Source organism: Bos indicus x Bos taurus, chromosome 9 (assembly GCF_003369695.1).
Source record: "Bos indicus x Bos taurus breed Angus x Brahman F1 hybrid chromosome 9, Bos_hybrid_MaternalHap_v2.0, whole genome shotgun sequence".
NCBI lineage: Eukaryota > Metazoa > Chordata > Mammalia > Artiodactyla > Bovidae > Bos > Bos indicus x Bos taurus.
In genome coordinates, this window is record NC_040084.1 from 17,383,549 (window position 1) to 17,397,195 (window position 13,647).

The window sequence follows — 13,647 nt, forward strand, 5'->3', positions numbered from 1 at the left end:
CATATTAAAAGGCAGAGACATTACTTTGCCAACAAAGGTCCGTCTAGTCAAAGCTATGGTTTTTCCAGTAGTTATGTGTGGATGTGAGAGTTGGACTGTAAAGGAAGCTGAGCACCGAAGAATTGATGCTTTTGAACTGTGGTGTTGGAGAAGACACTTAAGAGTCCCTTGGACTGCAAGGAGTTCAAATCTTTCAATCCTAAAGGAAATCAGACCTGAATATTTATTGAAAGGACTGATGCTGAAGCTGAAACTCCAATACTTCGGCCACCTGATGCGAAGAAGTGACTCCTTGGAAAAGACTCTGATGCTGGGAATGATTGAAGGCAGGAGGAGAAGGGGACGACAGAGAATGACATGGTTGGATGGCATCACCAACTCGATGAAAATGAGTTGAGCAAGCTCTCAGAGTTGGTGATGGACAGGGAAGCCTGGCATGCTGCAGTCAGTGGCATCGTAAAGAGTCGGACACGACTGAGAGTCTTAACTGAACTAAACTAGTTAACATATAATCAGGCTTCTTGTATACATTGCCAATCCTGTTGTAAATTCACACAGAAATGCAACGGATCTTTAGTAGCCAAAACAATTGTGAAGAAGAATGAAGTTGAAGAACTTAAACTACATAAATTTAAGGCTTATTTTTTAATTTATCTTTTAATTGAAGGATAATTGCTTTGCAGAATTTTGTTGTTTTCTGTCAAATCTCAATATGAATCATCCATAGGTATACATATATCTTTTATACATTCCTTTTAAAAGGCTTATTTTAAAACTATAGTAATTAAAAACATGTGGTACTCACTTAAATAAGGGAAGTTAGATCCGTGGACTATAATAGAGTATCCAGAAATAGACTCAAACCATATGCTGTCAATTGAATTTCGAAAAAGATTCTGGTGGGAATGTAAAATGGGAAAATTGCTTTGGAATGTAAGAAACTGTTATTTAAAATTTAGAGATAAAACATCATATTACTCTGTCATTCCACTTCCACATATTTACACAGAAAAAAAGTAAAGTGCTCATCCTAGGAAGAATTATGTGTGAATACTCATGCTAGTTTCATTTATAAGGGAAATAGTGGTGAATGGACTTACAGAGGTGTTTTATATGTAGTATATACAATGGGATAGTTCTCCTCAAGCAGAAGGAAGAAAATATTGGTACAAGCAACTATATAGGCCAATCTCAGAACAATTATGTTGTGTGAAAAAAGCCAAACAAAAAACAATAACTACTGTATGATCCTACAGTTCAAAAGTCTATAAGATGCACACTAATGCTTAGTGACAGAATGCAGATCAATAATTTCAAGTGTTGGGAGGGGAAGGAGAGGGGCAAGGTGGGCTTACAAAAGGGCACAAGGAAACTGTGGGATGAAGAATATGCTCATTATCTTGATCGTGGTGATAATATCATAGTTAACATGCGTCAGAACATCAATTTTACATCTTAAATATGTGCAATTCTAAAATATGTGTAAATGACAGTTCTAAGTATTGACAAGGATATGGAATAATAGGTCTTTCACATATTGTTGTGTAGAAATGTAAAACAGTTTGGAAAACTACTGGGCCTTCTTTATAAAATTCAACATACACCTGCCTTTTGATTCAGACAGTCCATTACTAGTTATTTACTCAGTTCCAGTGAAAAGATTTGTCTCTATGAACATTGTACAAGAATGTTCATAACAGCATCATACTTAGTATCCAAAGACTATAAAAGAAACTCAATTACTCACAAGAGGTGAATGGACAAATAGATTATGATTCAGTAGAATATTTCTAAATAATAAAAAAGAAATGGATTACTGATAAACCCAACAATGGGTAAGAATCTTTAATACACCAAAGAAGCCAGGCATGAAGGAGTACATGTTCTAATGGTTCTATTTCTGTGAAGTTTTAAAAAGGCAAAACCATACTATGGTGACAAAAATCAGAAAATCCCCCAAGCATAGGGGAGGGGAAAGGACAGTTTGGAAAAAAAGAACAGGAGAGAATAGGGGCTTCCCAAGTGATATAGTTTTCCAAGTATATCCCAACTTCTCAAGTTGTATATTCCCAAGTATATATTCTAGTAAAGAATCTACCTGCCAATGCAGGAAACAGAGGATTCTTTTTAAACTATTTGCTTTGTAAATTTGGTCATTTGTTGCTATGATATAGCAGGAGGATAAAAGTTGTACAGACATAAAACAGCTCATGAGATAAAGTCTAATTTGAAGACCATGATAGAAGCAAAGATTTGACAAGTCTGCGATTGGAGCATGTTTTCCAGAAGTGATTGAGACAGTAGTGTTTAGCTGGGTGTTTTTTCATTTGTTTATTGTTAGCTAGCAGGTGAGCTTGGTAGGTGAGGCTCAGCAGTTGAAATGGGAAACTGTCTGTCTCTTGGACAGAAAGTAGTAGTTGAAGGAGAAGCTCTAAGAAACCAAAGGAAGATACTCAAGAGAGAATTAATATTTAAACTCTGAAAAGTAACCAAAACACCTGGGTAGGAGTCTAACACCTCGGAAGCCTATAGCAAGAGAAGCAGTTGGATTTCCAGGCAATAGTACTGGAGTGGATTGCCATTTCCTTCTCCAGGGGATCTTCCCAACCTAGGGATTGAACCTGGGTCTCCTGCATTGTAGACAGACGCTTTAGCATCTGAGCCACCAGGGAAGTCCTAGGTGACAACAGAGGAATCTAATAGAAAACACTGGCGTTGTTCCCTGAACCTGAAGATTGTTCATTATCCTCCAGAATATTTTTCTTCTGATCTTACCATGTTTGCTGCTTTGTTTTCCCTTATAGTTCAAGAATCCTGTTATTGCTTACAAAGTGCTGCTTAACAACCTCTTATAGAAATAGGGGGTGTAGCTCAGTGGTAGAGCATGTGCTTTGCATGCACAAGGCCCTGGGTTCAATTCCTAGCACCTCCATCTGTCCTTTTCTCTCAGTTCTCTCACAGCTAAAATTTTTCAACACGATAATGCCCTTGAAGCTAAGCAGTACAACAAATATTATCCTCTTCTTATAAAAAAGAAACAAATTTTGATCATTTCCCTTCAATCTAGACTTTCAAATTACCTTTCTCAAAAATATTGTAAAAAGGAGAAAAGAGCAAACAGCTACCATGACACGTCCTTACCATCTGCTGCCAGATCCACGGTACTTACACCTTAATGTTACCAAAAATATCATGCTCCACAGAAGAACCATATTTGTTATAATATTAACCTTTTAAACTTTTTGTATGTAACACTTCATCCCACCAGATTTTGAGTAAAAGCACTGCTGCAGAAAGGTGCAGTACACTTATGATTTTACTTCCAGGTCATTTGGCACATTGGTGCCAATGCCGAAGAGTGAACTGTGAAACCGCACAATCAAGTGTTCACATGCCTCTGGGCACTGACTCTGATTATGTGCATTGACTCTGATTATCCACCCAGCCTCAATCGCTACCACACTCTTGCAGCAATTCACATGCCCATGATACAGGATACAGTACTACTCGTATGATCTTGAAACTGATAAACTCCAAATTAATCTCAGAAATAAAAGTTGAACATTTCTAAAACTGCTTTTCTTACAGAACTGTTGTGAAATTGTCCTCTACACTCTCAGGGCAAATCAAGAAATAAGGAAAGAAATAGAAATAGTTTGATTTCTCATTGAAAAGGTTTCTAATTGAAAAGCAAGCTCATAAATTGAATATATGATTGAAACAATACTCAGGGGGTACTATTATGAAAACTCTCTTACTCTCTTAAAACTCTGTTTTGTGATTTTAGTTTGATTTCGTCTTTTTCCTCCTACTCTTTCCTCCTCTTTTTTTAAAAAGATTTTTAAACGTTATTGATTTCATAAAATAAACATTTGCTTGAATGAAAAACTTGATACCATTTTTATGTCAGTCATTAGATTTCAAATAGATTTGAAATTCCATTTTCCTGATTTCTTATCTATTCTTTTCTGAGGCTATATATCTCTATCAAATTTATTTGAATAAGCATTCATAAGTCATAAGTCATTGAGTTCACCATAAGGACACCTAAGAAAATGTCCTTTATAAACATCGTTCTCCAAGATCTCTTATGGGAGAACAGCTAAAAGCTACTTTACATTAGTGAAGTATTCCCAGTTTTCCAAAGCTGTCCAAGGAAGGAGTTTAAAAGAGCTCTCAGGACATGTTTCAAGGTTGAAGTGGAAGATTCAGAACCCTTTGACAGAGACCACAGTCCTACTTTGTCAGGAGCAAACTTAATGGCAACCCACTCCAGTACTTTTGCCTGGAAAATTCCATGGACTGAGGAGCCTTGTAGGCTACAGTCCATGGGGTTGCAAAGAGTCGGACAGGACTGAGCGATGTCAGTGTCAATGTCAATAGCCCCTCTTACTATAAAGACATCTACTTTTATCATCCATAAGCCCTCCAGTTTCTCAGAACTACCCTGTTACAAGCAATAGTGCAGAGAACTCTACTCTGTAATGTCCTTTATGGGAAAAGAATCTTAAAAAGGAGTGGATATATGTATATTTAAAACTGATCCACTTTGCTGTATACCTAAAACTAACACAACAGTGTAAACCAACAAATTCCAATAAAAACTTTAAAGAAAAGCAAAGTGTCCTTAATAACTGCTTTCTCTAGCAGAAAACTCCACTCATTTTGAATATTCTTGTTTAAGCAATTATATTTTAAAAAGATTTGAACAGTAATTGTAAAGTCTTTATATATTGACTGCTGGAATCATCGTTTTCAGAGCCCCTTGTTCCTTTGTGCAGATCTGTATTCGCATGGGTCACCATTTTCCTTGACAGAAGGATGACCTGTACCATTTGTCCAGTGCATTGTTATCTGTAATCCACGTGATTCTTTCTCCAGCCTTAGATAGTTTCCTAATACATATCAACTTATTAGTGTTCAGCTGAATACTACAAGAGGCCAACTGCAGATTTCAGTGTTATTCTCTCTATCCAGCTGCCTTCTCTTTGTAACCTGGTCTGAGATCCTAAGCCATCTTGGTTTCCCTAGACTCTCAGGTCCATCCCTATGATGCACAGATATCCATTCTTATGTGAATTTCCCCTCCTGTGTCTACTTACAGGTCTTCTCCTCACAGAGCTCAGAAACAAATCCAAGAGCTAAGCTAAAGGGCCAATATGTGAGATGGACAGCAACCGATCCAAGTTTTGAACCAGAGAAAAGATCAGTCGCTCAGTCATGTCCGACTCTTTGCAACCCCATGAATCACAGCACACCAGGCCTCCCTGTCTATCACCAACTCCCAGAGTTCACTCAGACTCATGGCCATCGAGTCAGTGATGCCATCCAGCCATCTCATCCTCTGTCGTCCCCTTCTCCTCCTGCCCCCCATCCCTCCCAGCATCACAGTCTTTTCCAATGAGTCAACTCTTCGCATGAGGTGGCCAAAGTACTGGAGTTTCAGCTTCAGCATCATTCCTTCCAAAGAAATCCCAGGGCTGATCTCCTTCAGAATGGACTGGTTGGCTCTCCTTGCAGTCCAAGGTACTCTCAAGAGTCTTCTCCAATACCACAGTTCAAAAGCATCAATTCTTCAGCACTCAGCTTTCTTCACAGTTCAACTCTCACATCCATACATGACCACTGGAAAAACCATAGCCTTGACTAGACGAACCTTTGTTGGCAAAGTAATGTCTCTGCTTTTCAATATGCTATCTAGGTTGGTCATAACTTTCCTTCTAAGGAGTAAGCGTCTTTCAATTTCATGGCTGCAGTCACCATCTGTAGTGATTTTGGAGCCCAGAAAAATAACGTCTGACACTGTTTCCACTGTTTCCCCATCTATTTCCCATGAAGTGGTGGGACCAGATGCCATGATCTTCGTTTTCTGAATGTTGAGCTTTAAGCCAACTTTTTTCAGAGGAGCTATCCCACATTGAAGGTCAGGAAGGGCGACAGTGAGGAGATACCCCTCACCCAAGGTAAGGAGCAATGGCTGCACTTTGCTGGAGCAGCAGTGAAGAGATACCCCACGCCCAAGGTAAGAGAAACCCAAGTAAGACGGTAGGTGTTGCAAGAGGGTATCAGAGGGCAAACACACTGAAACCATACTCACAGAAAACTAGTTAATCTAATCACACTAGGACCACAGCCTTGTCTAACTCAATGAAACTAAGCCATGCCAGTGGGGCAATCCAAGACGGGCGGGTCATGGTAGAGAGATTTGACAGAATGTGGTCCACTGGAGAAGGGAATGGCAAACCACTTCAATATTCTTGCCTTGAGAACCCCATGAACAGTATGAAAAGGCAAAATGATAGGATACTGAAAGAGAAACTCCCCAGGTCAGTAGGTGCCCAATATGCTACTGGAGATCAGTGGAGAAATAACTCCATAAAGAATGAAGGGATGGAGCCAAAGCAAAAACAATACCCAACTGTGGATGTGACTGGTGATAAAAGCAAGGTCTGATGCTATAAAGAGCAATATTGCATAGGAACCTGGAATGTCAGGTCCATGAATCAGGGCAAATTGGAAGTGGTCAAACAAGAAATGGCAAGAGAGAATGTCGACATTCTAGGAATCAGCGAACTAAGATGGACTGGAATGGGTGAATTTAACTCAGATGACCATTATATCTACTACTGCGGGCAGGAATCCCTCAGAAGGAGTGGAGTGGCCATCATGGTCAACAAAAGAGTCTGAAACGCAGTACTTGGATGCAATCTCAAAAATGACAGAATGATCTCTGTTCATTTCCAAGGCAAACCATTCAATATCACGGTAATCCAAGTCTATGCCCCAACCAGTAATGCTGAAGAAGCTGAAGTTGAACGGTTCTGTGAAGACCTACAAGACCTTTTAGAACTAACACCCAAAAAAAGATGTCCTTTTCATTATAGGGGATTGGAATGCAAAAGTAGGAAGTCAAGAAACACCTGGAGTAACAGGCAAATTTGGCCTTGGAATACAGAATGAAGCAGGGCAAAGACTAATAGAGTTTTGCCAAGAAAATGCACTGGTCATAATAAACACCCTCTTCCAACAACACAAGAGAAGACTCTATACATGGACATCACCAGATGGTCAACACCAAAATCAGATTGATTATATTCTTTGCAGCCAAAGATGGAGAAGCTCTATACAGTCAGCAAAAACAAGACCAAGAGCTGACTGTGGCTCAGACCGTGAACTTCTTATTGCCAAATTCAGACTTAAATTGAAGAAAGTAGGGAAAACCACTAGACCATTCAGGTATGACCTAAATCAAACCCCTTATGATTATACAGTGGAAGTGAGAAATAGGTTTAAGGGCCTAGATCTGATAGATAGAGTGCCTGATGAACTATGGAATGAGGTTCGTGACATTGTACAGGAGACAGGGATCAAGACCATTCCCATAGAAAAGAAATGCAAAAAAGCAAAATCGCTGTCTGGGGAGGCCTTACAAATAGCTTTGACCCAGGGTCCCCAACAAAACATACACCTTCATTTTTCCTTGTTATGGGTTGAATTGTGTCCGCCAAAAGATATGTTGAAGTACCTCAGAGTTTGACCTTATTTAGAAATAAAGTTATTGCAGATATAATTTGTAAAGCTGAGATCCTCCTGTATAGGGGCTTCCCGGGTGATACTAGCCCACCTGCCAGTGCAGGATATATAAGAGACATGGGTTCAATTCCTAGGTCAAGAAGATCTCATGCAGGAGGGCATGGAAACCCACTCCAGTATTCTTGCCTGGAGAATCCCATGGACAGAGGAGCCTGACGGGATAGAGGCCATCAAACACAACTGAAGGACTTAGCACGTACATAGCACACACTGGGTAGGGTGAAATTTTATTCCCAAATAACTGGTGTCCTTTTAAGATATGATGTGAAGAGACAGGGGAAGGTTGTTTTGTGAAGAGACAGGTGAGCAGGGAGCAGGCCATGTGACAACAGACAGAGGCAGAGATAGGAGTGATGAGGCTACAAGCCAAGAGATGCTAAGGATTGCCAGCACCACCAGAAGCTGGGAAGACTCAAGGAAGGATTCATCCAGAATCTCAGAGGGAATGTGGCTCTGGGGACACCTTGATTTTGAAAATCTAGGCCCTAAACTGTGACAGAACCCATTTCTGTTGTTCTGATCCACCAAGTTCATAGTATTTTAGGGTAGCCCTGTGAAACTAATACACAGCTTGAAATGTTTAATCTAACCTGCTCTTCCATCCGTATCCATGCCTCACACTTTACGAAATACTATCTGATATATCTCAACTCCATCTGAGTCCAATCTGGATTTATGAGCACAAAGGAAAGTATCTAACTGACTGTGTGATTGACAATGTTGTCTGCCCCATCAATAAACAAAGGACACATTGAAGCCAGCAACCATTGTAGCTACCCTCACCTATGCACCATGAGGATATTCAGGGTGGAGAAAAACAGGATACTGGCCCGACATAGTTAAGGTGCATATGCAAGGACTGATTTCAATGAGCCAGATTCTTGCATCTTCCCATACATAGAAAAGTACAAAATTCTTTAGCTTGAAATGTCTGGTTTTCTTGTTTATTACATGTACATGTATCTATTATTTTCAAATTATTTTCCCATTTAGGTTATTACAGAACATTGAGCAGTAATATTTTGATGTTCTGATTACCAGTTTTTTAGTTGCAAAAGTTGTATATATCCTGGCTCCTTCCTTACCTCTTGGGAGCAGTCCCTCAGAGCGATCCGAGAGGTTGTCCTCCAGGCTGAAGTGCTCAGTTTGTCCATCAGATGAAACATAATTCTCAACTTTTAGATTGTGTACTTTTTCTAGCTAGTAGATGCTAGGGAAATTTCATGGAAGAATTTGTTTTTAATCTGCACCTTACAATTTGATCAGATTTTACCATCTACAGATTCCTAGAAGGGAATTCTAGGCAAATGGAATACCATGTAAATTCTTTTCTAATCTTTAATTCTGAAGGTAATTCAGTTTAAGGGACCAAACCCATCAGTACTTTTATTTTTTTTAATTTTTACTTTTTCCACCTCTTTTACTTTATAGAGCAAATTTAGCTTCTCTTTCATTTGGAAATGGAAGCTGACTTTTTTTCACCTAAAAATAATTGATTGATTGGGCAATCACAGCTTTAGATAATATTAATAGAACATTAGAAACTTTAATTATCCATGTAAAACTGCAGATTGCTCATACCTCTGTCAAACAAACAGAAGTCTGCAGTGAGAAGCAAGTGGTGGCAAACTCTATGTATTCGAATTATACACTTAAATCTAGACTAACACTGTCCTTATTTGTAAACAGAGATTTTCTTTTATTTTCTGTTTTCAGTGCAAGTGCACTAGTAGTATATTTCAATGTAATTTTTTTAAGCTTTCAATACTAATGTCATAGATCAAACCAGACAAAAAATTCTGCTAATGATTTCATTTCTCTATTGTAATCAATAGACTAGTCCTGCCCTTGGGATAAGATTACTGTTTTTACCTCAACTGCTTCTCTCTTAGTGTGAAAATGAGCTGAGTAGAGCTTTCCTTCAGAGAAGGCAGTGGCAACCCACTCCAGTACTCTTGCCTGGAAAATCCCAGGGACAGGGGAGCCTGGTGGGCTGCCGTCTATGGGGTCACACAGAGTCGGACACGACTGAAGCGATGTAGCAGCAACAGCAGCAGCAGAGCTTTCCTTCCATATGAAGAGACTGTATACAGCTACAGGAGAGAAAGTTTATTGAAGATGAATTGATAAAGGTTCCCTGTTGAAGCTCTAAGGTCACACTAACTTTGGGGATCTTAAAAAGCTCATAGTTAGTGTCAAAAGTTCTGTAGTAACTTTGTTTAAGAGTAACTTTGCCAGTGACTCCCATCATCTTTCTTAAAATAAGTATATTCTATTAGTGACTGCAGCCATGAAATTAAAAGATGCTTACTCCTTGGAAGGAAAGTTATGACCAACCTAGATAGCATATTCAAAAGCAGAGACATTACTTTGCCAACAAAGGTTTGTCTAGTCAAGGCTATGGTTTTTCCAGTGGTCATGTATGGATGTGAGAGTTGGACTGTGAAGAAGGCTGAGTGCTGAAGAATTGATGCTTTTGAACTGTGGTGTCGGAGAAGACTCTTGAGAGTCCCTTGGACTGCAAGGAGATCCAACCAGTCCATTCTGAAGGAGATCAGCCCTGGGGTTTCTTTGGAAGGAATGATGCTGAAGCTGAAACTCCAGTACTTTGGCCACCTCATGCGAAGAGTTGACTCATTGGAAAAGACTGTGATGCTGGGAGGGATTGGGGGCAGGAGGAGAAGGGGACGACAGAGGATGAGATGGCTGGATGTCATCACTGACTCGATGGACGTGAGTCTCAGTGAGCTCCAGGAGTTGGTGATGGACAGGGAGGCCTGGTGTGCTGCGATTCATGGGGTCGCAAAGAGTTGGACACGACTGAGTGACTGATCTGATCTGATTAATACCTGCTTAAGGACTGATGGAATGACTTCGTATATTTAAGTTTAGGGAGTGATACCACATTTAAATTATATACAAAATAGGGGCACATCAGTGTAGATATAGATATTTATGTGGTCTCGCGTTTTTAAATAAAATATGCTTTGAGGTTTCACCTAGACCAGTTTACACATCATGTTCCATATCTTTCTGGATTCCTCAGAGGATCTGAAATGGCTCCATCAGCCTTGTAAAAGAGCTCCTGGAGCCAGTTCCAAAGTGTGTATGAAATTGGGTACTGTGTGTGTGTGCATGTGTGTGTGTGTATGTAGGTTTTCCCACACCAACAGCAATTCTCAGATACCCCAGGGAGTCCCAGAATCCACTCAATTCTGACGTTGCTTACTCTAGAGTAGAGTCAGATTCTACAGTAAAGGGCTCAGTCCCACAAAACCTTCTTCCACTTAAGGTGCTGGTCCCAAGTCCATCTTGTTACCTGTGCTTCTGACAGGCTGGCTAAAAGTCAACCTGGGTTTGATTCATTTTCTAGAACAGCTCAGAGAAGTCAGGAAAACCCATTTACTTCTAGATTTATTACAAAAATATATAATATATGTTCATTTGTACCCTATTATTAGATTACATGCTGGGTTGCGATTGTGCTCAGTTGTGTCCGACTCTTTGCGACCCCATGAACTGTAGCCCGCCAGGCTCCTCTGTCCATGGAATTTTCCAGGCAAGAATACTGGAGCGGGTTGCTTTTTCCTACTCCAGGGGATCTTCCCAACTCAGGGTTCAAACCTGCATCTTTTGGGTCTCCTGTATTGGCAGGTGAACTCTTTACCACTGCACCATCTGGAATTTGCATTTTAATAACATCATTCATAGACTATACTGAAGCAGGATGCCAGTAAGGCTATTTGAAATAAAACAACAAAAATTATCTTTTTTTTTTTATGATAAAGGAGCTCTAATAACCAAGTATTTTTGAACAATTACAATTACTACTATGGCCATAGTAGCTAGCATACTGCTGATATTCTAGCACAATAACTCAACTGAATGTGGTAATGTAGCACTTGAAATGTTTTTGCGCTTACAACTGAAGGAAAAATATCAGCAATGAAATTTTAAGTTAAATATGAGACTCAATAGACAAAACTAAATAAATGTGCCTACTTTTAATACTTGGAAGAGTATTTGCTATAGTCAGGCACTGAGGGAGCTGAGTTTTTAATGGCCACATCAAACATCCTTATAATGGCAAAAGATCTTTTATTAGTTTCTGCCAAACAGTAAAGATTTAAACTGTTGGAGAAATGAGTCATTATCACCTTCCAGATTAAAGTCTGACCCACTGAGGGATTCACCAAATAGATAAATTAGTGATTCAAGTTTGAAAGAATAATTTCCTTACATTATTTACATTCCCTGAACCCCTCTAAGTTTCCTCACCAGCATAAAAAAGGACATTATTGTTTTTGTTAGATTTTGTTGCTACTTAGCTAAATGAAACAGGATTTTCTTGATGTGCTTTCAAAACACATATATTCACTCACGCCCTCATCCATACAGCATCTAAAAATTCAGGCTAGTATGAAGCTTCAAACATATAATTTGAAGCATTAGATTTCTTAAATATGTTCTTACTGATTGCTAGGTAAGTTTTATTACATTTAGACTTACTAAGTCTACTTATAATTATAAAAAATACAAACGATAAATTTTGACAATACAAGATAGATAGACAGTCTAACTCTTTGCTGTGCCATGGACTGGAGCTCACCAGGCTCCTCTGTCAATTGAATTCTCCAAGCAAGAACAATGGAGTGGGTCACCATTCTCTTCTCCAGGGGATTATCCAGACCCAGTGATTGAACCCGGGTTTCCTGCATTGCAGGCAGATTCTCTACCATCTGAGCCACCAAGGAAGCCCAGATAGAGATGAAAGACATACTCAAATTCGGAAGAATATCTTTATGTATTATTTAGCCACTGCTTCCCTGATCTGGGCTTCCCTGGTAACTCAGCTGGTATGGAATACACCTGCCATTCAGAAGATCCTGGTTCGATACCTGGGTCAGGAAGATCACCTGGAGAAGAGATAGACTACCCACTCCAGTATTCATGGGCTTCCCTGGTGGCTCAGATGGTAAAGAATCCACCTGTGATGAGAGAGACCAAGGTTCAATCTCTTAGCCGGAAAGATCCCCTGGAGGAGGACATGGCAACCCATCTAGTATTCTTGCCTGGAAAATCCCCATGGACAGAGGAACCTGGTGCTACATTCCATGGGGTTGCAAAGAGTTGGACATGACTGAGCAACTAAGCATAGCACTACTCTGGTCCAGCAAAGATTACCCTCCAACCTTCCCAGGGAAATGATTCATGTATATCCTTTCCTTAAATACTGTCAGAAGAGCAAATATCTGGCAAATAAACCCTAATTAATTCCAAATCAGAATGCAAAAGTTTCTAATATCTACCCCACATTTATCTTGTTCTTTTTCCATACCTTTTGCCCTGACCTTTAATGGAACTAAAAACTACTGTTATTGAATATCGTTCAGAATCAAATTAAATCACTTCTTTAAGCTTTATCTTCATAAGGCTAGACAAAGTAAAGCTCTTTAAATTTCAATTATAGGGCTATTTTACAGTAAATAGTTCTTCAGTGAATAGGGGAAATCAAAACCTTTTGTCATCCATGAACTTTACTGGGCCAGAGCTGAGAATTAGACAAAAACCTACCATCCACAAGGCTGGCCAGATGAGGCAAGATAAGCAGAATGGCCTGTTACATTTATAAATAAGATAAAAGGAAATGGATTGTAGATTATTCTTCATCTGCCTCATGAAGAAAGAACAGAGAGTAAGAACTGAAAGTTGTGTTAGACTTAATATTTCCAGATCCATTATCCTGACAAGTCTGGATTTATAAGGTATGGTCTTCAATCGGATCCCAAGAACATATAACTCCATCTCTTGGGGTTATTTTCAAATCCTTTTTAGAGCTTCTACAAAGAATTTTCTCTCAAGCACCTTTAAGAAATTCAAGAGCTCTACATCTAAAGCTAATGCACACTGGAAAGATTTCCAGTCTCTCTTGTATGCAAATATTGCAGAAATTTTTCATTGTAAAAGCTTTTTATGAGTATGATTTTTTTTCACAGAAGTCAGATCAGTCATCATGTCTCGGGTTCAGTTTCAGTTTTTGGCTCAGCTGTTAAC

General features: G+C 39.4%; 1 non-coding gene across 1 annotated transcript; it reads left to right on the forward strand.

Annotated features, from left to right (window-relative positions):
• The first annotated feature begins 2,860 nt into the window (after window positions 1–2,860).
• On the forward strand, window positions 2,861–2,932 carry TRNAA-UGC. Its single transcript has one exon. It is a non-coding gene; the product is annotated as a tRNA-Ala (tRNA).
• The last annotated feature ends 10,715 nt before the right edge of the window (window positions 2,933–13,647 follow it).